General features: G+C 35.6%; 1 long non-coding RNA gene and 2 other non-coding genes across 3 annotated transcripts; all 3 read right to left on the minus strand.

Moving 5' to 3' along the window:
• Positions 1-4,866: 4,866 nt before the first annotated feature.
• On the minus strand, positions 4,867-4,952 carry TRNAY-GUA (transfer RNA tyrosine (anticodon GUA)). Its single transcript is given in 2 exon segments — positions 4,867-4,902; positions 4,916-4,952. It is a non-coding gene; the product is annotated as a tRNA-Tyr (tRNA).
• A 13,816-nt stretch (positions 4,953-18,768) lies between these two features.
• On the minus strand, positions 18,769-24,623 carry LOC143243372 (uncharacterized). The gene is made up of 3 exons (XR_013024372.1): positions 24,248-24,623; positions 19,231-19,338; positions 18,769-19,079 (listed from the first exon to the last, which is right to left on the minus strand). It is a non-coding gene; the product is annotated as an uncharacterized LOC143243372 (long non-coding RNA).
• TRNAY-GUA (transfer RNA tyrosine (anticodon GUA)) lies at positions 23,018-23,103 on the minus strand. The gene is given in 2 exon segments: positions 23,018-23,053; positions 23,067-23,103. It is a non-coding gene; the product is annotated as a tRNA-Tyr (tRNA).
• Positions 24,624-27,061: the final 2,438 nt, after the last annotated feature.

Consider the following 27,061-nt stretch of genomic DNA (forward strand, 5'->3'; position numbering starts at 1 on the left):
AAACTCCTGGCTGCAGTACCATGTATGGAAGCGTGATAAACCACGGGAAGGTCTTCTTACCAATTCTAGCTAACCTATACCAAATAGAAAGGCCGAACTTACACCAGAAACTGCCCTCGAGGCAGACTGTAATATTGAGTAGGGGAACGTATCTTTGCATTACGCATCGGAAATGCATTGTTTCTGCATTCTAGACAAGGCTGGATTGTTCATAGCTGCTAGGAACGTGATCGATGTTCACAGATGTCCTAGACATACGCTTCCAAAACTATAGCTCTAATATTTTTCTGCTCCTTTATCACTCTTAATTTCTTTTGTTACTCAAGAGCATTACATGCAAAGTAAAAGTTGCTTTGCGTGTAAAATGTTTTTATCACAGAAATGAAGACAACAGGTACTACACAATGCTCATCATCCTTTTTGACTTCAACTGACAGCAGAAATGTTTAGAACGTACAATGAGAGTTTACATGTCAGAGACATACACAAGACCTATCGATAAAGTTCTTTTGATGACTTTATGGTAAGTACCCTTATGTCAATCTTTTATCAAACTTCGTTTAATACCTGGTGACGGAATTAATTAACTACAGATGTAGTGAGGAAAATTTACTTAATGATTGAGAAAATAAAACATGACTATTTAAGTCTATAAACAAGTGCAAAATGATGTCTCCAGTACCATTTATGGAACCGTCACAAACCACGAGAAGGTCTTCTTCCCCATTTTAGCTAACCTATACTAAAGAGAAAGGCCCAACTTACACCCTCATCTGCTTAAGAGGCAGACTGTAATTTTGACTTGGGGCACTTAACTGTGCGTTTAGGCATCGGGAATGCATTGTTTCCGCTTTCGAGGAAAGGGTGAACAGGTGATAGCTTAAAGGGCCTTGATCGGTGTTCACAGATGTCAATCTTTTATCAACTTCTTTTAATATTTAGTCGATGAATACAGAAATAGTCACTAAAAGTTAATTCATTATGTAGGTGTGGCATGGTTTCATTTCATTCGATAACCATTTAAAACTTATCTATTAATAATAATAATAAAATAATAATTATTTAATAAATAATTAGATAATAATAAATATTATCTATTAATAATAATAATAAAAAATCATGTCGTTTCCCTAATTTGGTTTCAGGTACATTTATATTTGTAATTGTACTCGCTTGTTTTTTTCGGTAATACATATTTCGTGGTTTATTTTCTTTCGCTCCTAACTTATTCATTCTTGTTATATAATTGTAGGTTTTCTGGTGTTTGCTCTATTGTTAATGTTATTTTAAATCTGGCAGTTGACCCGGCATGGCCAAGCGTGTTAAGGCGTGCGATTCGTAATCTGAGGGTCGCGAGTTCGCATCCCGGTCGCGCCAAACATGCTCGCCCTTTCAGCCGTGGGGGCGTTATAATGTTACAGTAAATCCCACTATTCATTGGTAAAAGAGTAGCCCAAGAGTTGGCGGTGGGTAGTGATGAATAGCTGCCTTCCCTTTAATCTTACACTACTAAATTAGGGACGGCTAGCACAGATAGCCCTCGAGTAGCTTTAAGCGAAATTCAAAAAAACAAACAAAACAAAGCTTTATTTTCCTTGGAGTATCCGTTCTTTTCTTAAAACTGGTGTCATGTTGTATGTAATATTAGATGTATGTGTGTATTAGAAGAGATGGATAATATATATTCTTACAAATTTTGTTTATACTTTGAAGAATGTTACAGTAATGTTAAGCTGTTAAGAAAATGTTCTAAATATCAAGGTCCGAAGACGAATTTTTAAGTTTCTACAGTGGTACGTCTGCAGTTTTATGTCGCTAGAAACCGGATTTCTATACCCATGGTAGCCAATGCACAGATAGACCTTGTATAGAATAGATTGTAAAATTAAATGCATAATAAAATATAAATTGCTTTATTAAAAGTGGGAATTTAAAAGTTCGTTCTTTGATCTGTATATATATATATATATATAAGTACTTTAATTAACTAGAATTCGAAGATATTATTACAGGTTATATAGAAAGCTCAGTCCATCATTTCTTCCCGTTTATCTCTCTAAACATAATGGTTATGAATGAACATGTGTACAACACTTTGGACAGTAAGCCATTTATAACTGACCTAATGTCGCTACATGGCTTAAACATCAAAACTTAATATTTTTCTTTTACTTAGGTCCGTGTTTTCAATTTTGTTCACAAAATCTACACTGTTTTGGATATGTAATAATGAATTTGTTGTAACAACTGGGGATAGATGTCCCGCTAATTGTTTTGATAATGTGTTTGTGACAGAACCCACTTGAGATATTATCAGACTCAAAGGACAGTCTTTATGCGTTTTAGACAAACCGTACGTGTAAAGTGTAATGTATTTTAACATTACTTAAGTAATCATCAAGTATATATTATGTGGTCTGTTAGAGTCAGACACCTCTTCAGGTAAGCTTAATTTTCATAAACATGCCCATCCATAAGATGTTCTAAATTTCTCTCACAAACGATTTTGTTCATAGTAACGATTTAGTTCGTTTTGTCTTACTTTTTCATTACAATATCGTTGTTAAACTTCAATTATTAAGAAAGAAGTATGGTTAATTTAGAGTAGAAATGCAGAAGCAGGTATCAAAGAAGTGAAAGGAATTATTAGAAGAAACTCAAAATATGGACCCTTAGAGACCAGTATTAACTATTAAACGGTTTGTTCAGTAGCTATAGCAGAAAGACAAGGGTTAGATAAATAGAAAATATCTAATTCAGCAAAGATGACTTTATGATTAACAGTGACACTAGATAACATAATGTTATATATTAAACGAGACAAACTGGTTTTGGTAAAGCTGAGGGCAATATATGGGCTGTGAAAATTCAAAATGAATGAAAGAACAAAATCAGAGAACGATAGGTTATCTTATTCATAGCTAATAACAGTCAAACTAAATGGCTAAGACCCATCTAATCATGACATAAATTAATTGTGTAGACTGTTGATACACTTAGGTTAGTTTAACGAATCGGTAAGGTTAACCGATTATAAAGTTAATACAGTAAAGCAAAACTAACAGACTTACAAAAATTCAAGAATCATCCAGCTTTAGTTTATAAATGACGACAAAAGAAGATAGTTAATAAATCAGAAGTGTTTGTGTGTGTTTTATTATAGCAAAGCCACATAGGGCTATCTGCTGAGGCCACTGAGAGGAATCGAATCCCTGATTTTAGAGTTAAATCAGAAATGAGATAGATACAATGACATGACGAGAATGAAATGAGTGATAAATAAAGGAGGAATGAGAATTTGAATAACTTAAAGACATTATGTACGTGTCAAATCACGAGACCAGTGAAACTGATTTGATATGATGTTGATAGAGTTATGAACAAAACGTTATATTAAGACTACAGGGAAAAAGTTATCAACTAAGAAGATTTTAGTTATTTCTTTTATCGACAACTGGAATGTCATGAACAGATCCATTGGACTTACCATCAGCCATCTCATGAACATTGTACCAAATAGAAGAATCATGCACTCTAAAATTGGAACACTAATAGCGATTGGCAGATGTTTCCGAGGAGTTTTAGTAAGAACAGGAGCTTCTGATCCGTTACTTACTATATGTCATTTTTATTTTTGTGGTGTTAATGTATGTGCGATGTACTTGATATAATCCAGTTAATAACTGGATAATATTTCAACTTAAATACTCGGGTATTATAAATATATATGTATGTGTATAAACATATATTAATAAGGGTATTAAATATGGTAATATTGTATTACATGAATAAGAAGATAAGAGCTCATTTTTAAAATAAAATTTTAATAATATCCTTTCTTTTTCTCACGAACTCGTAATCCGAGGGTCGTGGGTTCGAATCCAGGTCGCACCAAACATGTTCACCCTCCCAGCTGGGGGGGTGTTATAATGTCACGGTCAATCCCACTATTTGTTGGTAAAAGAGCAGCCCAAGAGTTGGCGGTGGGTGGTGATGACTAGCTGGCTTCCCTCTAGTCTTACACTGCAAAATTAGGAACGGCTAGCTAAGCTGTTGGCGTGTAACTGGGAAGTCGATAAGCCAGTCGAATGGCAAGATTCTGGGCTTGTTGCAATTTTTTTAAGGTGGTTGAGGGGTGCGTTCGCAGTAATCATGTTGCCGTATTCAATGATCGGCCAAATGTAAATCTTGTAAATGGTAAGAATCGTTTTAGTTCTACAGCCTTTGGCAATCATACTGATTCTTCTGAAGATTCGTTTGTAGACTTTTGAGAGTATGGTTCTGAAGTGATCAGTCCAAGTGAGTTTCTTGTTGAACGTGATACCAAGAAATTTAATAGTGGGGGAGAATTTAAACTTAGTCAGTTTGTCTTTAGGGATGGATTTGCTTTTTCTCGATATTTTGAGTTTAAAGGTTATAGCCTGAGTTTTAGTTGCATTAAGCACGACCCGCCAGGTGTTAGTTGCACCAAGTAGTAATACTGTTCAGTGTGAATTGAACTTTAGAGGTGTCCAGTAGGGGTTCGCGTGACGCATTCCATACTGCTATGAGGTCAGCATATCGCGACGCATAGGTGTACTTAACTTAAGGAAAAGGGATGTCGTTAACATATACATAAAAGAAGGCTGAGTACTGAACCTTGGGGAACGCCTGTCGAGAGTTGACCAATGTTAATTCTTACTTCAGCTGTTCTATTGTCTAAAAAGTTAGATATTCATCTTGTTAAGGTGGACGGGAAGTTAAACTGAAGGAGTATAAACTTGAGGTCCTGGTGCCAGACTGAGTCAAAGGCTTGTTTAACGTCTGAAAATAAGCCCACTGTAGTGTGGTTTTTATTAAATCCTTGTATGATAGATTAAAATAACCTCCCACGAGGCGGATTTGAACCACCGACCTATGGATAACTATAACCCTCCTACAGTCCACCCCTCTACCAACTGAGCTATCGTCGGATGTTATAGACTAAACCAACTAGTTTTAACTGAAAATCGTACTTGACGTCGTTAAGCTCCGCCCAGACCTGACTGAACTTTCAAAAACTGAGCGGTAAACTCTATATAGTCCCTTCAGCTCTCATCTGATGGAAACTTATGGAAAAGATAACAGACTCTTGTTTGATATAGAAACTAGTAATATTATCAATGACATTCAAAATGCAGCCCGGCATCAGACCAGCGATTACATTAACTGAAACTATCTTTCAAGCATTCAACCCTAAACATATGACAGTTGCAGCATTCCTGAATGTTAAAAAAAACATTCGTTTGGCATAACGGACTACCGTTCAAACTGTACCAACTCAAAATTACATAACGGACTGCCGTTCAAACTGTACCAACTCAAAATTACATAACGGACTGCCGTTCAAACTGTACCAACTCAAAATTACATAACGGACTGCCGTTCAAACTGTACCAACTCAAAATTACATAACGGACTGCCGTTCAAACTGTACCAACTCAAAATTACATAACGGACTGCCGTTCAAACTGTACCAACTCAAAATTACATAACGAACAGCCGTTCAAACTGTACCAACTCAAAATTACATAACGGACTGCCGTTCAAACTGTACCAACTCAAAATTACATAACGGACTGCCGTTCAAACTGTACCAACTCAAAATTACATAACGGACTGCCGTTCAAACTGTACCAACTCAAAATTCCATAACGAACTGCCGTTCAAACTGTACCAACTCAAAATTACATAACGAACAGCCGTTCAAACTGTACCAACTCAAAATTACATAACGGACTGCCGTTCAAACTGTACCAACTCAAAATTACATTACGGACTGCCGTTCAAATTGTACCAACTCAAAATTACATTACGGACTGCCGTTCAAATTGTACCAACTCAAAATTCCATAACGAACTGCCGTTCAAACTGTACCAACTCAAAATTACATAACGAACAGCCGTTCAAACTGTACCAACTCAAAATTACATAACGGACTGCCGTTCAAACTGTACCAACTCAAAATTACATAACGGACTGCCGTTCAAACTGTACCAACTCAAAATTACATAACGGACTGCCGTTCAAACTGTACCAACTCAAAATTACATAACGGACTGCCGTTCAAACTGTACCAACTCAAAATTCCATAACGAACTGCCGTTCAAACTGTACCAACTCAAAATTACATAACGAACAGCCGTTCAAACTGTACCAACTCAAAATTACATAACGGACTGCCGTTCAAACTGTACCAACTCAAAATTACATAACGGACTGCCGTTCAAACTGTACCAACTCAAAATTACATTACGGACTGCCGTTCAAATTGTACCAACTCAAAATTACATAACGGACTGCCGTTCAAACTGTACCAACTCAAAATTACATAACGAACTGCCGTTCAAACTGTACCAACTCAAAATTACATAACGGACTGCCGTTCAAACTGTACCAACTCAAAATTACATAACGGACTGCCGTTCAAACTGTACCAACTCAAAATTACATAACGGACTGCCGTTCAAACTGTACCAACTCAAAATTACATAACGGACTGCCGTTCAAACTGTACCAACTCAAAATTACATAACGAACTGCCGTTCAAACTGTACCAACTCAAAATTACATAACGGACTGCCGTTCAAACTGTACCAACTCAAAATTACATAACGGACTGCCGTTCAAACTGTACCAACTCAAAATTACATAACGGACTGCCGTTCAAACTGTACCAACTCAAAATTACATAACGGACTGCCGTTCAAACTGTACCAACTCAAAATTACATAACGGACTGCCGTTCAAACTGTACCAACTCAAAATTACATAACGGACTGCCGTTCAAACTGTACCAACTCAAAATTACATAACGGACTGCCGTTCAAACTGTACCAACTCAAAATTACATAACGCACTGCCGTTCAAACTGTACCAACTCAAAATTACATAACGGACTGCCGTTCAAACTGTACCAACTCAAAATTACATAACGGACTGCCGTTCAAACTGTACCAACTCAAAATTACATAACGGACTGCCGTTCAAACTGTACCAACTCAAAATTACATAACGGACTGCCGTTCAAACTGTACCAACTCAAAATTACATAACGGACTGCCGTTCAAGCTGTACCAACTCAAAATTACATAACGGACTGCCGTTCAAACTGTACCAACTCAAAATTACATAACGGACTGCCGTTCAAACTGAACCAACTCAAAATTCCACACACAATTATTCGCTGTATCTCAAGTTTTCTCCCCAACATACAGGCCAGAGCACAATTCAATCAAATACATTCCCGCTTATTCAGGCTGGTGGCAGACGTACCGCAAGGGTCTGCTGTCAGCTCACTCTTGAACTTAATATACTTCAACAACGTTCGGCTCCTCAAACTCGGGTATACTCAGGCGTCACAATATGCTAATAACGCTGCTGTTTCGAGTACGTCAAGAGAATAATTAGTCGCAGCTAGTAGAGCTCAAACGTCGCTCAATCACATAACCGAATTGTGTGATCGCAGACGTATAGCTTTAAATCCTAACAAAATACAGGCAATTGTATTTCACCCATGTTGTAAAAAGAAAAATAATAAATTAATCCAACCAAAACTTACTCTACTAGACACCGATATAAAATTAACTAATTCTATAAATACATCGAAGTCACCTTCAATCGGTCTGTATAATAGACGGGTCACTTTAGCAAAATTTGTAAATTTGTCAATCAACGTAATACTTTTTTTCAGACGCATTGGGGGTACTCACAAAGGACGCTTGGCCAGTACCACTACAACTATTTACAAAGCTTATATTAGACCACTTACTGAATATGGATACATAGTCGCGTGCAGCATGCTCAATGACCTCATGCAAAAGTTAGAAACACTACGATATCGAGTTCCCCGTGTAGCACATCGTTTACCAAGGTATACGCCCCAAGGCTACTTAGATTCACTACGGATATTACCTAAACTTAGTGAAATAACCCACAATTTAGCCGCAAGATATTATCAAAGAGCCAGAACAAGAAAAACAATTCTTAAACTTAGCTGAAACACCCAACACGTGGCGCCCCCACTAGTCTCCTTAATATATTTGTAGTGTATAGAGTACTAACCACTTTCCCCTACACCAGATTCTTGACACAGGATCTATAGATCCCACACCACTCTGAAGGACCCTAAGTCCCATACCGGTCGTTTATCTTTGTGATACTTACTAGTCGGTACCTGTCGTCAGTTTTTCCGCCGCTGCTTGCTTGCCTATTATCCATAACCACAATTTGTTTGTTTATACGTGTCAGTAATGTACGTAAGTATTTACATACGTGAATTCGCACGTCCTTTGTTGTTGTTTTTTCTCATGTAGCTTTACCTAATATCCAGTCACGAGTAGGTAGGAGAGAAAATAAATTTCTGAGTTGATTCTGACTCATAACCTCGGCTAGGGACCAGTTAGATCTTAAACCGAAATATCTGCATGTTTTCTCTGCTGTAGATAAAGTTAGAGAGAAATAGTATTCAGGAAGACCTTTCCTCTGCACATTTTGTCTGGTCGCTATTTTTTACGTTTTTCTACTCTTTTCAAATATGGGGTGTTACGAAACTAATGAAGTGTATTCATATTTCATAATCGCTGGTTCTCGCGAACACGAAAAAGCAACTTGCAGTGTAACTGGTTGCACTAAGGTTTTAAAGAATCCTTGTGTTATTAATCTAACATTACACATGGAGAGACACTATAAAGCAGAATTTGAAAATCTAGTAAGAAGACGCGAAGCTTCAACTATGAAAAGATCACTCCTTCAAGGACCCGGCATGGCCAGGTGGGTTAAGGCGTAATCCGAGGGTCGCGGGTTCGAATCCCGGTCGCACCAAACATGCTCGCCCTTTCAGCCGTGGAGGCGTTATAATGTTACTGTCAATCCCACTATTCGTTGGTAAAAGAGTAGCCCACGACTTGGCGGTGGGTAGTGATGAATAGCTGCCTTCCCTTTAATCTTACACTACTAAATTAGGGACGGCTAGCACAGATAGCCCTCGAGTAGCTTTGTGCGAAATTCAAAACAAACAAAAACACTCCTGCAATATGAGAATAAACACAGCAACACATTTCGTAGTCTTTACGAAATCCACAAAACACAAAAAACAACAGCCAGAACTATATATGAATGGCACTCTACTCCAGATTGCCCCATCGGCAAAATTTGTAGGTCTGACCTATTATTCAAAACTAACTTGGATCAATCATGTGAACGAAATTAAAAATAAAGTCTGGCGAAGAACTAACTATGCTAGGAGTCTAACTGATAAAAACAGTGGAGCATCTACAGATAACATACTAAAAATCTATAAAACATATATTAGACCTGTAATAGATTATGCAGCTCCAGCATGGATAACTGTAAGCAATAAAATAATTAAACCCAAACTACAAACAATCCAAAACACACTCCTCACAACTGCATACAGAGTTCCAAGAACAATATCATCTCAGTTCATTCACAAATACTCGAACATACCAACCATACCAGATAGACTCCTACATATTACAATAATGTACTTTAATAAGAATTGGATGAAAAACGAATTACTATGCGAACTAGACAGGTACCTCATACATGATGAAGCTAGTCCTAAATATCTCTCCCCAGTTAACTTATATTTCAAATATAAAAATAAATAAAAGAAGAAAATATATAAACTTTAAATAAAAATTAAAAAATATATATTTATAGTTTATTTATTTATGTATTTAAAAAAAAAATGCCACCAGCAAACTTGACATTCTGCTAATAGAATAATAACTGTATACAAGCCAAAATACATGGACATTGTCCTGTAAAAGACCAAATAAAATTCAGTTCACAGTCATAAATATCAATCAGCCAAGTACGGGGAGGAGGAAGAGATCATAGAGAACTTGACCCTACCAGGGTATGTACCCAAACACCGACGACATTCACAATATGAGAAGACTCAAGACCACAGCGACACCAAGCGTAGAAAAACTATTCACGAGTTGTTGTTTTTTTTCAACGATAAATATTCCAGTGGACATAAAAAGGTTTCATAATGCTATGATTGAGTTGGTAACCCTAAATTTGAGACATTTTCCTACAGTATAGGAGAGTATGTTTTTAAAGTAATCGATCCAATTAAAAATGTTCTTAACACAATAGATTTAGTTGATAAAAAAGCTATAGAAATTGTAAAACAAATAAGTGAAGAGCTGCAAAACAGATGTTTTCATTGAAAATTAACATCGCATCTTGTCTGGATAGGTCTGTGCTAGCCATTAATGTCCAAGTCATTGATAGCGACTCTCTTCAAATAAGAACGTTAGCTGTTACAAACTTATATTCAGGACATTTTGGTAAAAAAAAAAAAAAACACCATAGAAATAGATATAAATGTGTTATCGAAATACAACTTGAGTGTATTCTATCACTACTGATAATGCTAGAAATATGGTTAAAGTTGTGGAATTAATTTCCGATGACGGAAATGTGACTGTTAGTGATGAAAGTGAACTATATTAAACTAGGCAGTGTTGTTTCTGTTAAATATGCTGCTTACACTTTGCAACTTGCAGTAATAGATAGGTTAAATAAAGAACTGTGTGTAATTACTATATCTGTCGAAAAAGCTGCGAACTCCAGCTATAAAGAATATTTCAAAGACAAAGAAATATCATATGCTTATTGTGGACGGGAGATGCGATGGTGCTCAACATGTGATGTGATCTCACGTTTAGTGGAACTTGGTGCTCAACATGTGATGTGATCTCATGTCTAGTGGAACTTAGTGCTCAACATGTGATGTGATCTCCCGTTTAGTGGAACTTGGTGCTCAACATGTGATGTGATCTCCCGTTTAGTGGAACTTGGTGATCAACATGTGATGTGATCTCCCGTGTAGTGGAACTTGGTGCTCAACATGTGATGTGATCTCACGTTTAGTGGAACTTGGTGCTAAACATGTGATGTGATCTCCCGTTTAGTGGAACTTGGTGCTAAACATGTGATGTGATCTCCCGTTTAGTGGAACTTGGTGCTCAACATGTGATGTGATCTCCTGTTTAGTGGAACTTCCACCGTTTATTTAAATAACTAAAAACATTCTTTTCAATCCCGAAATAAATTACAATAAATTGTACTCGTATTAGAACCGGCTAAAAAGCTGCAGTACAGTTACAAGAAGAAAATTTAACTCCTGGAGACTTCTATAAAGTGTGGCTTGTTTGTAAAAGTGAAATATCCATAATCAAACGTCTGCTGGCTCACAACATCACAGAACTAATGAAAGCTAGGAAAAAAACTTCTTAAAAATGAAGTAATACTGGCATCGTTATATCTAGATTATAGATTTAGTGTTTTGTTATGTGAAGCAGAACAGGAACAAGCCGTAAATCATTTGATCAAACTTAATGGCAGATTATGTGCAATGAATCCTAAACTTGAACTTTAATCAAACTTAACGTCAGATTATGTGCAATGAATCCTAAACTTGAACTTCAAGTAGCTTCAGAATCTGAAGAGCAGATGGCATCCAGTACATCAGGGGATGAGTTGGAAAAGATGCTTAGATTGGCTATAAAAAGCAAGAAAAACTCGAGTACTTCAAAAAAGGGCATTGCTTCGGCTCTGAAGAACTTTGGGAATACTGAAATAATTCCAGCACACAGCAGTCTAACTTCATGGTGTAACTCAATGAAGATAGAACATGAAGACTTGTACAAACTGACTATAGTTGTGCATGCTGCTCCAGTGATACAAGACAATGTCGAAAGGTTATTTTATATATTTAGTGATCTTTAGTTCCTAAAGAAACAGTTTGTTGCCTGAAAACATTGAGAATATCTTAGTTGTTCATTCTAATTTCAACTTGTGTTTATAATGCTTGTATGTTTTATATAATAAAGGAATTGCAGTAGAAACTCCTTTTTACTATTTCTCTTTTACAACTTAATGTGTTTCTAAAACTGTGAGCTGAAAAGTACTAAAGAGTTTAAATACACTATGAAAATTAAATAAAACAGTATCGGAAAGAATGAGTGGTTTTCTGTTAAATACGTTGATTTTATTAATACTTGTCTTAAATGTGTGTTAAAAATATTGTAACTGTAAAAATAATAATAAATAGGAGGAGACAAACTCAGTGATTCATCCTTCAGAAAGAGAAAAGAAACGGGACAGTAGAAGGAAAAATAGAGAAAGTTACTAAGTGTGGAATTTATATAGAGTTTAACTATAAAAACTTATACACAGAGATGAAAAAGATATCTTTCAAAAAAAGGTGTGAATGCACATGTATAATAAGGTCACAAGTTACCAAAAGAGTGCATAATGGTGCAGAAGAAAGTAATAACAATTTTAAAGAAATATGAAAAACCGGAATTAAAATCAAAACTGATCTGAACTGGAAAACTGAAATCGAAAAAGGAATGTGAATCGAAAAATATAAAAAAACAACTTGAATCGAAGCTGAAATCGAACAAACATAACAGCTCAACTTTTCTTGATTTTCATAGAAAACCATAAAATAAACAGAGTTTAAAAAGTTATTTCATACAAATATACACAAACATACATGGTTTTAAATTATGTTTTCAATGTTTTAATTTAGATGTTAGCTGGAGGGAACATAAAGTTAAGATTCAGTAAACTATACTAAGATATATTTAGGTACATAGATATACATACAGTTAAACAATTAGTTCATTAATTTACAGTGAAGTATTCATTTGAGTAGAAGTGAATCAGAATTCAAAGAAGTCATACACTAGATGATTGTATATATTCATTGTTTGTAGTCTGTTATGTTAATCTTTCGACTAGTATATAAATTCTGTTGAAAGTGAAAACTATACAGTGTAATATAGTAGCCCAAGAACTTGCGTGGGTGATGATGACCAATTGCCTTCCTACAGTCTTATACTGATAACTTAGGGACGGCTAGCTTTACGGGAAATTCAAAAACAAACAAGCCAAACCTTTGAACGTAATGCGTTTTCTATTATAGGTCTAATGTATGTTTTGTAGATTTTTATTATATTATCAGGTGATGTGCCTTGATTTTTACCCGATAGGCTTCTTGCATAATTTGCTGTTTTCCAGATTCTAGCTAGTGTATTGTTATTATGCTATATCCACGTTAACTTGGTATCGTAGGTTAATCCTAAAATTTTTGCCGAGGTACCAGTCTGTAATAGTGATCCGTTCATGTATATCTTTGATGGATATTTTTCAATTTGTTTAATCTGGTGAATAGTATTACTTGGTTTTTCAGAATATTTATTTTTATTCTATATTTCTGGCAGTATTGTTCTAACTGGTTGGAGGTTTCTTGCTGCTATTGAAGGATTGGGGGTACTTTTCCAGACTGCTACATCGTCAGCAAATTGTGATGCAAAACATACATTTAGGTCCGACAGTGGGATATTACTCACATACATGATAGATAAGATAGGGCTAACTACCCCTCCCTATGGGACTCCTGCTTCAGGTGAAAAAGATCCTGAGTGGGCCCCATTCACATCTACTTTACACGTTCTATTGTTCCAGAAAGTTAGATAGCCCGTGAATAATTCCCTGGAATAAATCCATTTCCGTCAACCGGTGACGTAATCCGTTATGCCAGATCGTGTCGAATGCTTTCTCAATGTCGACAAAGCAAGCTAAAGTACATTAGTTTTTGTTAAAGCTGTCTGTAATTGTTTCAGTTAATCTGATTAGGTAGTCTGTAGTTTGTCTATATTTTCTAAATCCGTTTTGAATTTAGAGTAATTTTAAATTTACTTCTAAGTATATAAATAGTCGGTTAATAATTATTTTTTATAAAATTTTTCCGTGCAGCTGGTTAGACTAATCAGGCGGTAATTGTTTGGTTTATTCGCTGGCTTTCCTTCTTTCTAGAACATTAAAATTACTGCTTCCTTCCAAGAAACAGGGAAATATCCAGCTGAGAATGATAAGTTAGGTGCTCATATAAGTTCTGAGCACCATGTTTTAGGAGGATAGCTTGTATACCATCTTCTCCAGGAGCTTTGTTTTTGTGTTTTTGATGTTCATGATGAGTTTTGAACGTGTTTTGTAGATGGTCTTTAAATATCTCTGCTTTTTATAGCTAGTGTAAGCTGTTTTGTCATATGATTCGAATGGTGGGTACTCTTTGTTTGTTTTTCCTGTGTTGGTATATCTTTTAGAAGTGTGTCCAGAATTGTTTTGGATCTGTTTTATGATTTAATTGTGTCCCAACTGTCTTGTTTTTGTTGTTGGATTAGATGTCTTATTTTATTTCTTATACTGTTTATTTGTGTTTATAGTGTCGGATTTCCATTTTGTATGTACTGTCTGCGTAGTTTTCTTCTTTCTTTTATCAAGTGTATTATTTCTTGATGTGGTTGCCATACGTGTGTTGTTATGAAGTGTTTTTGTTTCGGTATAGAGCTGTTGGCTGCACGTTTTAGGCACTCAGATATTATATGACTATATACATCTATATCTGATGTGTCCATGTCAAAGTTTAGTACTTCAGTTGGTAAAATTTGATCTATGACTGATTGAAATAGTGGCCAATTAGTTTTATTATAATTTAATTTAAATTTTACTTTAATTTTGTTTAAGTGGGGGTGAGATTGAAAATACACCAGACTGGAAGGTAATCACTACCTATATTGTGACCAACAGACAAGTTTATGAATTTGCGACACATATTGTACGAACACAGGCGTAAGTCCAATATTTTACTGTGCCCATGTGAGTACGAGATATGTGTCGTTGTTGCATCATTTAACAAAATCATATTAGTTTCGGTTGGAAATTAATAAAGTATTTTACCATTAGGGTTTGTACCTATACACTTGAAGGTGATATTTACTATTTAAATCTCTTATAATTACTATATTAAGGTTGTGGTTATATATGGAATGTAATAGACTGACATCTAATACTTTGCTAGACGAGCAGTCAATGCCCGCCACTGTTACTGAATTTTATACGTCTATTACTACTGATTCATTAGAGGAAGGTATTCAAACTCCTTGAACTATAAGTTCAGTTTTATACCGTAATAAAATTCCTCTGTTTGAATCTCTCTTACCCTTTCAATCTTGTCTGATAATAGATTATCCTTTTATTTTAAATATGTGGTAGTTATAGAGGGTTGTTTCACTAACTACAAAGACATCTGGTTTTATGATGTTGGTTATGTCTTCCATCTCATGTTTCTTGGAAACAATAGCATCCTGGATATTGATGTGTAGTACTGTGAATTTATCCATGGTTGATAGAGTTCATGATATATGTTAAGATCTATGGCAGGTATTTTTGGCATAATTATTTTAATGACTATGTCTATTAAACTGTTTACATTATTTCGATTAGTGTATTCGGCCATTATTTCAGAGAAAGTGGATGTAATAGAGACAGTATCTGATAGACACTTGCATAATGCACTAAACTATTTTTATAAAAACCGACATAAAAATGATTTATTGTGTATCTTCATACATGATAAACATAGTACCTCTCTCATATGAATATATATTTAAGAAATAGAAATCACTAGACGCCTAGAACTGGTATAATATACATAGCTTTTTTATGTTATTATTTTTTTTTTTTTTTATTTTCTGTTTCTTTCTTTCTCTTTTTTTCCGTTAAATATATATATATATATATATAAACTAAAAATAAAATAATAATGGAAAGAAATATATAAAAGAAGAAAATAAAAGTGTGCAATTTTTGTACATAGTTACTCACCATCATATACGAGTGGTTAATCTTTTTCGATTTTGGTTTTACAATGTAATATTTTTAAACATTTTTTTTTTATATGAACATGCAATTTTGTGGTAATTTTAAGATGTCATAAAATAAACACAATTCTAAATTGACTCACATCTAAAAGATAAATCACTTGAATTATGTTTATGATTTACTCTTAAAATGATAAATCGTTTTAAGTAATACAATTTTCTGAAAGAGAGATGAATTAAAGAATGCCTTTAAGAAATGCATTGAGACTTAGTTCAGGTAAAATCCCATAGATGGCAGCAAAGTCGAATTTTTTAGTTTATCGTTATTTGCATTGACCGGGCCTGATCTTTGCACTTATTTTTATCACAAAGAATTCTGCACTTCTACCTATTATTACAGGGATATATAACTTATTCTCACCTGCCCCCTGCAGAAGGGTTCTTTTAAAATCGTCAATCGTAATTTGGTATGCGTTCATTATTACGCGTTTAGATATAAATTTGTTTGTTTGTTTTTTGAATTTCGCACAAAGCTAGCTATCTGTGCTAGCCGTCCCTAATTTAGCAGTGTAAGACTAGAGGGAAGGCAGCTAGTCATCACCACCCAGCGCCAACTCCTGATCTCCTCTTTTACCAACGAATAGTGGGATTGATCGTAAATTATAACGCCCTCACGGCTAAAAGGGTGAGCATCTTTGGCGCGACGGGGATGCAAACCCGCGACCCTCAGATCACAACACACATGGCTATATTGTTTATCATCCCCTTCGCGCCAAACATGCTCGCCCTTTCAGCCGTGGGGGCGTTACAATATGTCGGTCAATCCCACTATTCATTGGTAAAAGAGTAGCCCAAGATTTGACAGTGGGTGGTGATGACTAGTTGCCAACGCTGAACTGTACGTACACTAACAGATCCATGGTCGAATGCCTGGTTGATGTTCCCTGTAGTTTCGGTAGCTTTAATATTTGACTAATATTCAGATCTTATTTCATCAAATTTTTCTGTATACTCAAATTTATATTTAAAATCTACTTATATATATATATATATAAAAGGAACAAATGTGACAAACCACCTGTCCAGTATGAGCAGTCTTTGTTGTGATATAGAATGCAAGTCTACTATCAGTAGACTTTGGATGTTCAAAAAGGTAAGATCGATTCGACACAAAGTGATATTTAACCATAAATACAAACGGATCAGTTAGTCAGGTACAGCTGAACACATGCTCCAAGAATTTTTAAAAGTTTCACATTTAATTCAGTAGTGTATGAAAAGGATATATTTTCTCAACTACAGATTTTCTCCAATCATGTGAAAAATCAAACAAGTAATGTTGTTGTTAAAGACAAAACATCTTAAATTAGAAACTATTTCCACACTTGTCTTAAATACAAGAAGATTCTTTTATTTCTGCACCTTCACGTATGTGATGATGTTTCAAAGTTACTACAGTTTTATTCAAGATACTTCTGTTCTTTTATCTTCGTATTATAAGGTATGGATAAAGGGTAATTGATAAAGGACATTTCGACGATAATTTAACCCATCCTATTTTTACAGATATTTTAACAGCTTGTATAAAAGGTTCATATGAAATCCTCTGTCAGTCAGGTAACTATATTCGCACTCACACATATACGTATGTATACATATTTATAAACAGAAATATAAAACTATGGTATCTTCGTATGAGATTAATTCAATAGTTCCAACTTTAGTACCTGTGTTTTATAACTTGTTGACACTTTTGTTCATGTTGCAAATTAATTATAATTTATTCTGTTTGTTGATTGGCGATTCAACTGAATTAAACACTGAATAGAAAACAGCTTAAACTCATGAACCAGTAATCTGAAGTGTCGTAAAATTCAAGAAAAACATGGATGAATAAAGTTACGTGGGTCGAAATCTCCCTTGAAAGATGCTAGGGCAATGTATTGTAGGCTGAAATTGTTGTTCGCCTAACAAATGTCCCCTCGGTAGCTTTAAGCTTAACAAACGAGACATTTATTAAACTAATTACACAGTGACAGGAACACCAACACGAGTATTCGTTTTGAAAGAATCATAACGATTTCTTAAGGTTCGTATTACCACCTTACAAGAACAGATGATGAACAAAGTTTTTATAGAACGTGCATTAATTCACTATATTTTGTATTATTATTACTCAAATGTTAGGTTTGAAAACACACATAATTGTTCGATGTTTTAAGTTATCTGGTTTCATCTTGTTAATGAGATTGTGATATATAGTGAAGAGCCACATCTTATTATCCACATGAAAATAATGCACTAGTTGAAAGAACTAGATATTAACCAGTTACATTCCGTTATAGTGAATGTCAACCGTAACAAACAATAGTATTTCATGTTTGGTATAGGTTGATACTATGTTTTTAAGTGTTAAGCCTATATTAGTATACAGGCTTATTTGTGTTGTATTATTCATGTTTTGAAGGAGCCGGCGAGATCTTAAAGTGTGGGATGTAATTCTAGAAACATTTCAGTAGGAGTAAGAAAATCTAGGAAAACAGATGTAATTACAGGTGAATTTAATGCTATTTGTTTGATGCGTATTAGATAATCCTTTATATTTACTAACTCACGGTAGTTGTTCTAACCAAACTAGAAATACCAGTCTAATTTTGTAGATACTACAAGAGGCCTGGCATGGCCTAGCGCGTTAAGGCGTGCGCTTCGTAATCTGAGCGTCGCGGGTTCGCGCCAAACATGCTTGCCCTCCCAGCTGTGGGGGCGTTATAATGTTACGATCTATCCCAGTTTTCGTTGGTAAATGAGTAGCCCAACAGTTGGCGGTGGGTGGTGATGATTAGCTGCCTTCCCTCTAGTCTTACACTGCTAAATTAAGGACGGCTAGCACAGATAACCCTCGAGTAGCTTTGTGCGAAATTCCAAAACAAACAAACAAAGATACTACAAGAGAGGATGAAAGTCTCTGGTACTGCAGTAATTAGGGGTAGTATTTATAGAACGATTAAGTCACATTTCAGTTGTAGCTTATAGATCAAGAGGAAATAAGATATTTAATAATTATGGTTCAACTACAATAGTTGCAAGTATAAAAAAGTACAGTCAATGTTCATGAAGCTTTAGTTAAGTGATTTTAGATTGATAATTTACACCGGAATATCAAATTTTAAAATTTATTAATTTGCAAATAGAATAATAAAAAGTAAAAAATATAACAAAGTAAACAATCAAATAGAATACATTAAATAGCAACCTAAATATGAACCTGGCAAACGTTTTGGGAAATTCAGTCCGCCTTTCTGATGTTCAACTGTATGCAAGTGCATGATGTGCAACTGCAGGTTTCTCCTTCTAGAAAGGAATAAATAAGATTACATGTATGATAAAAATCGAAGTTTAAACAAGGGATAAACGTTTAGTAATGAGTGACGAAATTATACAAGTGTTTTGGGTTAAAGTTGAATTCTATACAATATGGACTAAACAGGAAGATTATACATACCTGTACACTGGCATCGATCCTCAGTTTCCGCTTTTTTATTGCAAATGATGCACTCACAACCGTCTTTCTTACCACATGTGCACTTCTCGATACATGTGCATGTAGGATCTGTAAAGAGGAATGTGGCACAAATTAATTAGGTGTTATGATACATTGAAGTTCACATTAATAGTTGATTATGTCAGAAACGTTACTTTGTGGTTGACGTTAAGTTAAACAACTGACACAGTTTAACTTGTGTAATCCACAATAGATTAAATCCAATAATGAAGTGTATATAGTGTGGGTTAGTTATAACACTTCGTAAAGTACAAGTCATTAAGATACGAAATATTGTTGAGATAGGAGGTGAAGGTGTGGTTTGAACTGGAAGTTTTAACCATGTTGAAACTGCTAATGAAACTTCCATTGTTTTTTTTAGATTAAAGATGTCAGACAATAGGTTTAGCTCTTATGTCCCAGTATCACACTTAAATAAACGTGACAGCTTAAGTAGTGTTAAGCTTTCGAAATCAGTTTCAGTGGTAAATTAGGAAGTCAGTAGAAGGTGAGAAATTCCGCAAAAGTTAGAGGATTACTATTGTTCAACCACGAGCTATCTTAATACATGTTGGTAAGAGTTAGATGTGGTTAAAGGCATATAAAATAATGGTAATTCTCTCTGTATATAGTTTGACAAGTAACTGACGTAGTTTGATAAAAGTTATTTACCTAAGTGAAAAAATGTATTAGATGATTTTGTAAACCACTTTCCATATTACATAAGACGTACCTAGATATTAAGAATAACTGACATAGCCCTAGATAATTAGGGCTGGTTATGTTCTAAAAGGCGGTTTAGGTAATATTTGATAACACCTATAATTTCTGGATTTTACTTCCATATAAAACCTTACAGTAAATGGTAACAGATAAGCATTTTGAGTTATGGATTTATACTATTTCATTAACGCCATTTTTATAACAACGAAATCGCATGGAAGGAAATCTTAGTATCGTTAAACAGTTAAGCCGCTAAATATGAATATTTAGATTCATATAATTCAAAGATATCTCTAGTAGTCATTTATAGAAGGAGTACGTTTGTTTTTGAATTTCGCGCAAAGTTGATCGAGGGCTATCTGCGCTAGCAATAAAAAAATAGCAGTGTAAGACAAGAGGGAAGGCAGCTAGTCATCACCACCCACCGCCAACTCTTCAGCAACTCTTTCACTGACGAACAATAGGGTTGATCGTCACATTATAACGTCCCCACGGCTGAAAATGAATGTTTGGTGCGACTGGGATTCGAACCCGCGGATTACGAGTCGAACGCCTTAATACGCTTTGCCATGCCAGGCCAGTATAGGAAACACAATTCGGTGAAATAACAATGCTTTACGTTTCATTGAGTACATGGTATAGATAGCGATTATTTCTGGAGTTATTTATACGTAGGCTTACCATTACTTCCAAAGTGGGACAGTTTATGAATTTGATTATAGGTACTGAAAGTGGTATAAAGTGCTATTCACTCACATCGTTCTTAGTAGTAGTAGTAAACAAGTATTATTATACAACGTTCCCGAGATTAGGTAAGAAAGCAAGTATTATTATACAACGTTCCCGAGATTAGGTAAGAAAGCAAGTATTATTATACAACGTTCCCGAGATTAGGTAAGAAAGCAAGTATTATTATACAACGTTCCCGAGATTAGGTAAGAAAGCAAGTATTATTATACAACGTTCCCGAGATTAGGTAAGAAAGCAAGTATTATTATACAACGTTCCCGAGATTAGGTAAGAAAGCAAGTATTATTATACAACGTTCCCGAGATTAGGTAAGAAAGCAAGTATTATTATACAACGTTCCGAGATTAGGTAAGAAAGCAAGTATTATTATACAACGTTCCCGAGATTAGGTAAGAAAGCAAGTATTATTATACAACGTTCCCGAGATTAGGTAAGAAAGCAAGTATTATTATACAACGTTCAAGTATTATTATACAACGTTCCCGAGATTAGGTAAGAAAGCAAGTATTATTGTACAACGTTCCCGAGATTAGGTAAGAAAGCAAGTATTATTGTACAACGTTCCCGAGATTAGGTAAGAAAGCAAGTATTATTATACAATGTTCCCGAGATTAGGTAAGAAAGCAAGTATTATTATACAACGTTCCCGAGATTAGGTAAGAAAGCAAGTATTATTATACAACGTTCCCGAGATTAGGTAAGAAAGCAAGTATTATTATACAACGTTCCCGAGATTAGATAAGAAAGCAAGTATTATTATACAACGTTCCCGAGATTAGGTAAGAAAGCAAGTATTATTATACAACGTTCCTGAGATTAGGTAAGAAAGCAAGTATTATTGTACAACGTTCCCGAGATTAGGTAAGAAAGCAAGTATTATTGTACAACGTTCCCGAGATTAGGTAAGAAAGCAAGTATTATTATACAACGTTCCCGAGATTAGGTAAGAAAGCAAGTATTATTATACAACGTTCCGAGATTAGGTAAGAAAGCAAGTATTATTATACAACGTTCCCGATATTAGGTAAGAAAGCAAGTATTATTATATAACGTTCCCGATATTAGGTAAGAAAGTGCGTTGATCTTTGAAACTGTTGAGAAAGTTACACATTTTTCTTCACAAGCTATTTCCTTTGCTTTCAAATTGTCGGATGTTGATCACCAGAAGGATGAACCATAAACATATTGAAATAGACAATTAGTATTGATCGAAGCAAAATTACATGCAGACGGTTTTAGAGAAGTTAAAGCAGTTTGCTGTGGTCCACTTTAGAAAGCGATTGAGGGTAGTCCGTAGCTGCTGGTCAATGTACCTCGTGTTTGACGACTGACATGAGGTGCGAAAGTCGTCGACAGAACCCGTTTGCAATAGCGAGTTGTTCAGCGACAGCATTAATCTTTAAACTGAAAAGTGTGACACTCAAAGATACATACCTGAGGGACTCCAAGTTCCTCTAGAGAAGAATTAGAGTGGCGAAACCTCGTATACTTTGAATATCCTGTTCATTAAGAGTTTAGTAAACATGGTCAAACGGCCATTTTCGCAAAATGCCATACTTCCATGTTGTATCAAGTCTTGTCAGTGTCAAAGAATAGATACACGATGTCGTTTGAGAATGGCTTCTCTGACGTTATGTCAGAATAAGGTGGTCTTTGGTGGAGCACTCTCGTTGGAACCCATACTGGGTGAGAGAGAGGAGGTAGATTTATTAGAGTTCGTGAAAGCAATTGGACAGTTGTTTGGTAGTATCTAGCATCAGGAAAAGACATTCTACTGCCAGATCAGAATTGCAAGAGAAGCGAGAGAGAGAGAGATGAAGCATGTTAGTGTACATCAGACACAACAGATGTACTGAGAGATTGAGTAAACGCCAATTTGAGTTCCAACAATGTAAGAGTGTGGATTAATCATAGAAGTAAACAGCTTGAAGGAAAAGGTGATCGCTCACTCGAGTCTTGGTGGCTAAGAAGGGAAGGTGGAGAGCTAGATATCCAGCAAAAGCTTTCACTTGCTGTATAGATGATGGTCTGGGTATCAGCTACTTCTTGGCCATCAGAGCAAGAACAAGAGGGGGACAAAATTACATTGCTCACAGCCCTTTCGAATATTGTCCCACAGTTTTAGAACTGGTGGTACAAGATATACTTTTAAACTGAAGGAGTATAAACTTGAGGTCCTGGTTACAGACTGAGTCAAAGGCTTGTTTAACGTCTGAAAATAAGCCCACTGTAGTGTGGTTTTTATTAAATCCTTGTATGATAGATTAAAATAACCTCCGACGAGGCGGATTTGAACCACCGACCTATGGATAACTATAACCCTCCTACAGTCCACCGCTCTACCAACTGAGCTATCGTCGGATGTTGTAGACTAAACCAACTAGTCTTAACTGAAAATCTTACTTAACGTCGTAAGCTCCGCCCAGACCTGACTGAACTCTCAAAAACTGAGCGGTAAACTCTATATAGTCCCTTCAGCTCTCATCTGATGGGAACTTATAGAAAAGATAACAGACTCTTATTTCATATAGAAACTAATAATATTATCAATGACATTCAAAATGCAGCCCGGCATCAGACCAGTGATTACATTAACTGAAACTATCTTTCAAGCATTCAACCCTAAACATATGACAGTTGCAGCATTCCTGAATGTTAAAAAAAAACATTCGTTTGGCATAACGGACTGCCGTTCAAACTGTACCAACTCAAAATTCCATAACGGACTACCGTTCAAACTGTACCAACTCAAAATTCCATAACGGACTACCGTTCAAACTGTACCAACTCAAAATTACATAACGGACTGCCGTTCAAACTGTACCAACTCAAAATTACATAACGGACTGCCGTTCAAACTGTACCAACTCAAAATTACATAACGGACTGCCGTTCAAATTGTACCAACTCAAAATTACATAACGGACTGCCGTTCAAACTGTACCAACTCAAAATTACATAACGAACTGCCGTTCAAACTGTAGCAACTCAAAATTACATAGACTGCCGTTCAAACTGTACCAACTCAAAATTCCATAACGGACTGCCGTTCAAACTGAACCAACTCAAAATTCCACACAATTATTCGCTGTATCTCAAGTTTTCTCGCCAACTTGCAGGCCTGAGCACGACTCAATCAAACACATTCCCGCTTATTCAGGCTGGTGGCAGACGTACCGCAAGGGTCTGCTATCAGCTCACTCTTGTACATAATATACTTCAACAACGTTCGGTTCCTCAAACTCGGGTATACTCAGGCGTCACAATATGCTAATAACGCTGCTCTTTCGAGTACGTCAATAGAATAATTAGTCGCAGCTAGTAGAGCTCAAACGTCGCTCAATCACATAACCGAATTGTGTGATCGCAGACGTATAGCTTTAAATCCTAACAAAATACAGGCAATTGTATTTCACCCATGTTGTAAAAAGAAAAATAATAAATTAATCCAACCAAAACTTACTCTACTAGACACCGATATAAAATTAACTAATTCTATAAATACCTCGGAGTCACCTTCAATCGGTCTGTATAATAGACGGGTCACTTTAGCAAAATTTGTAAATTTGTCAATCAACGTAATACTTTTTTTTCAGACGCATTGGAGGTACTCACAAAGGACGCTTGGCCAGTACCACTACAACTATTTACAAAGCTTATATTAGACCACTTACTGAATATGGATACATAGTCGCGTGCAGCATGCTCAATGACCTCATGCAAAAGTTAGAAACACTACGATATCGAGTTCCCCGTGTAGCACATCGTTTACCAAGGTATACGCCCCAAGGCTACTTAGATTCACTACGGATATTACCTAAACTTAGTGAAATAACCCACAATTTAGCCGCAAGATATTATCAAAAAGCCAGAACAAGAAAAACAATTCTTAAACTTAGCTGAAACACCCAACACGTGGCGCCCCCACTAGTCTCCTTAATATATTTGTAGTGTATAGGGTACTAACCACTTTCCCCTACACCAGATTCTTGACACAGGATCTATAGATCCCACACCACTCTGAAGGACCCTAAGTCCCATACCGGTCGTTTATCTTTGTGATACTTACTAGTCGGTACCTGTCGTCAGTTTTTCCGCCGCTGCTTGCTTGCCTATTATCCATAACCACAATTTGTTTGTTTATACGTGTCAGTAATGTACGTAAGTATTTACATACGTGAATTCGCACGTCCTTTTTTGTTGTTTTTTCTCATGTAGCTTTATCTAATATTCAGTCACGAGTAGGTAGGAGAGAAAATAAATTTCTGAGTTGATTCTGACTCATAACCTCGGCTAGGGACCAGTTAGATCTTAAACCGAAATATCTGCATGTTTTCTCTGCTGTAGATAAAGTTAGAGAGAAATAGTATTCAGGAAGATCTTTCCTCTGCACATTTTGTCTGGTCACTATTTTTTACGTTTTTCTACTCTTTTCAAATATGGGGTGTTACGAAACTAATGAATTGTATTAATATTTCATAATCGCTGGTTCTCGCGAACACGAAAAAGCAACTTGCAGTGTAACTGGTTGCACTAAGGTTTTAAAGAATCCTTGTGTTATTAATCTAACATTACACATGGAGAGACACTATAAAGCAGAATTTGAAAATCTAGTAAGAAGACGCGAAGCTTCAACTATGAAAAGATCACTCCTTCAAGGACCCGGCATGGCCAGGTGGGTTAAGGCGTAATCCGAGGGTCGCGGGTTCGAATCCCGGTCGCACCAAACATGCTCGCCCTTTCAGCCGTGGAGGCGTTATAATGTTACTGTCAATCCCACTTTTCGTTGGTAAAAGAGTAGCCCACGAGTTGGCGGTGGGTGGTGGTGACTAGCTGCCTACTCTCTAGTCTTACACTGCTATATAAGGGACAACTAGCACAGATAGCCCTCGAGTAGCTTTGCGCGAAATTCAAAACAAACAAAAGCACTCCTGCAATATGAGAATAAACACAGCAAAAACACAACTCATAGTCTTTACGAAATCCACAAAACACAAAAAACAACAGCCAGAACTATATATGAATGGCACTCTACTCCAGATTGCCCCATCGATAAAATTTGTAGGTCTGACCTATTATTCAAAACTAACTTGGATCAATTATGTGAACGAAATTAAAAATAAAGTCTGGCGAAGAACTAACTATGCTAGGAGTCTAACTGGTAAAACAATGGAGCATCTACAGATAGCATACTAAAATCTATAAAACATATATCAGACCTGTAATAGATTATGCAGCTCCAGCATGGATAACTGTAAGCAATAAAATAATTAAACCCAAACTACAAACAATCCAAAACACACTCCTCACAACTGCATACAGAGTTCCAAGAACAATATCATCTCAATTCATTCACAAATACTCGAACATACCAACCATACCAGATAGACTCCTACATATTACAATAATGTACTTTAATAAGAATTGGATGAAAAACGAATTACTATGCGAACTAGACAGGTACCTCATACATGATGAAGCTAGTCTTAAATATCTCTCCCCTGTTAACTTATATTTCAAATATAAAAATAAATAAAAAAGAAAATATATAAACTTTAAATAAAAATTAAAAAATATATATTTATAGTTTATTTATTTATGTATTTAAAAAAATGCCACCAGCAAACTTGACATTCTGCTAATAGAATAATAACTGTATACGAGCCAAAATACATGGACATTGTCCTGAAAAGGACCAAATAAAATTCAGTTCACAGTCATAAATATCAATCAGCCAAGTACGGGGAGGAGGAAGAGGTCATAGAGAACCTGACCCTCCAGGTTATGTACCCAAACACCGACGACATTCACAATATGAGAAGACTCAAGACCACAGCGACACCAAGCGTAGAAAAACTATTCACGAGTTGTTGTTTTTTTTCAACGATAAATATTCCAATGGACATAAAAAGGTTTCATAATGCTATGATTGAGTTGGTAACCCTAAATTTGAGACATTTTCCTACAGTATAGGAGAGTATGTTTTTAAAGTAATCGATCCAATTAAAAATGTTCTTAACACAATAGATTTAGTTGATAAAAAAGCTATAGAAATTGTAAAACAAATAAGTGAAGAGCTGCAAAACAGATGTTTTCATTGAAAATTAACATCGCATCTTGTCTGGATAGGTCTGTGCTAGCCATTAATGTCCAAGTCATTGATAGCGACTCTCTTCAAATAAGAACGTTAGCTGTTACAAACTTATATTCAGGACATTTTGGTAAAAAAAAAAAAACATCATAGAAATAGATATAAATGTGTTATCGAAATACAACTTGAGTGTATTCTATCACTACTGATAATGCTAGAAATATGGTT

Source organism: Tachypleus tridentatus, unplaced genomic scaffold (genome assembly GCF_004210375.1).
Source record: "Tachypleus tridentatus isolate NWPU-2018 unplaced genomic scaffold, ASM421037v1 Hic_cluster_2, whole genome shotgun sequence".
Classification (NCBI taxonomy): domain Eukaryota; kingdom Metazoa; phylum Arthropoda; class Merostomata; order Xiphosura; family Limulidae; genus Tachypleus; species Tachypleus tridentatus.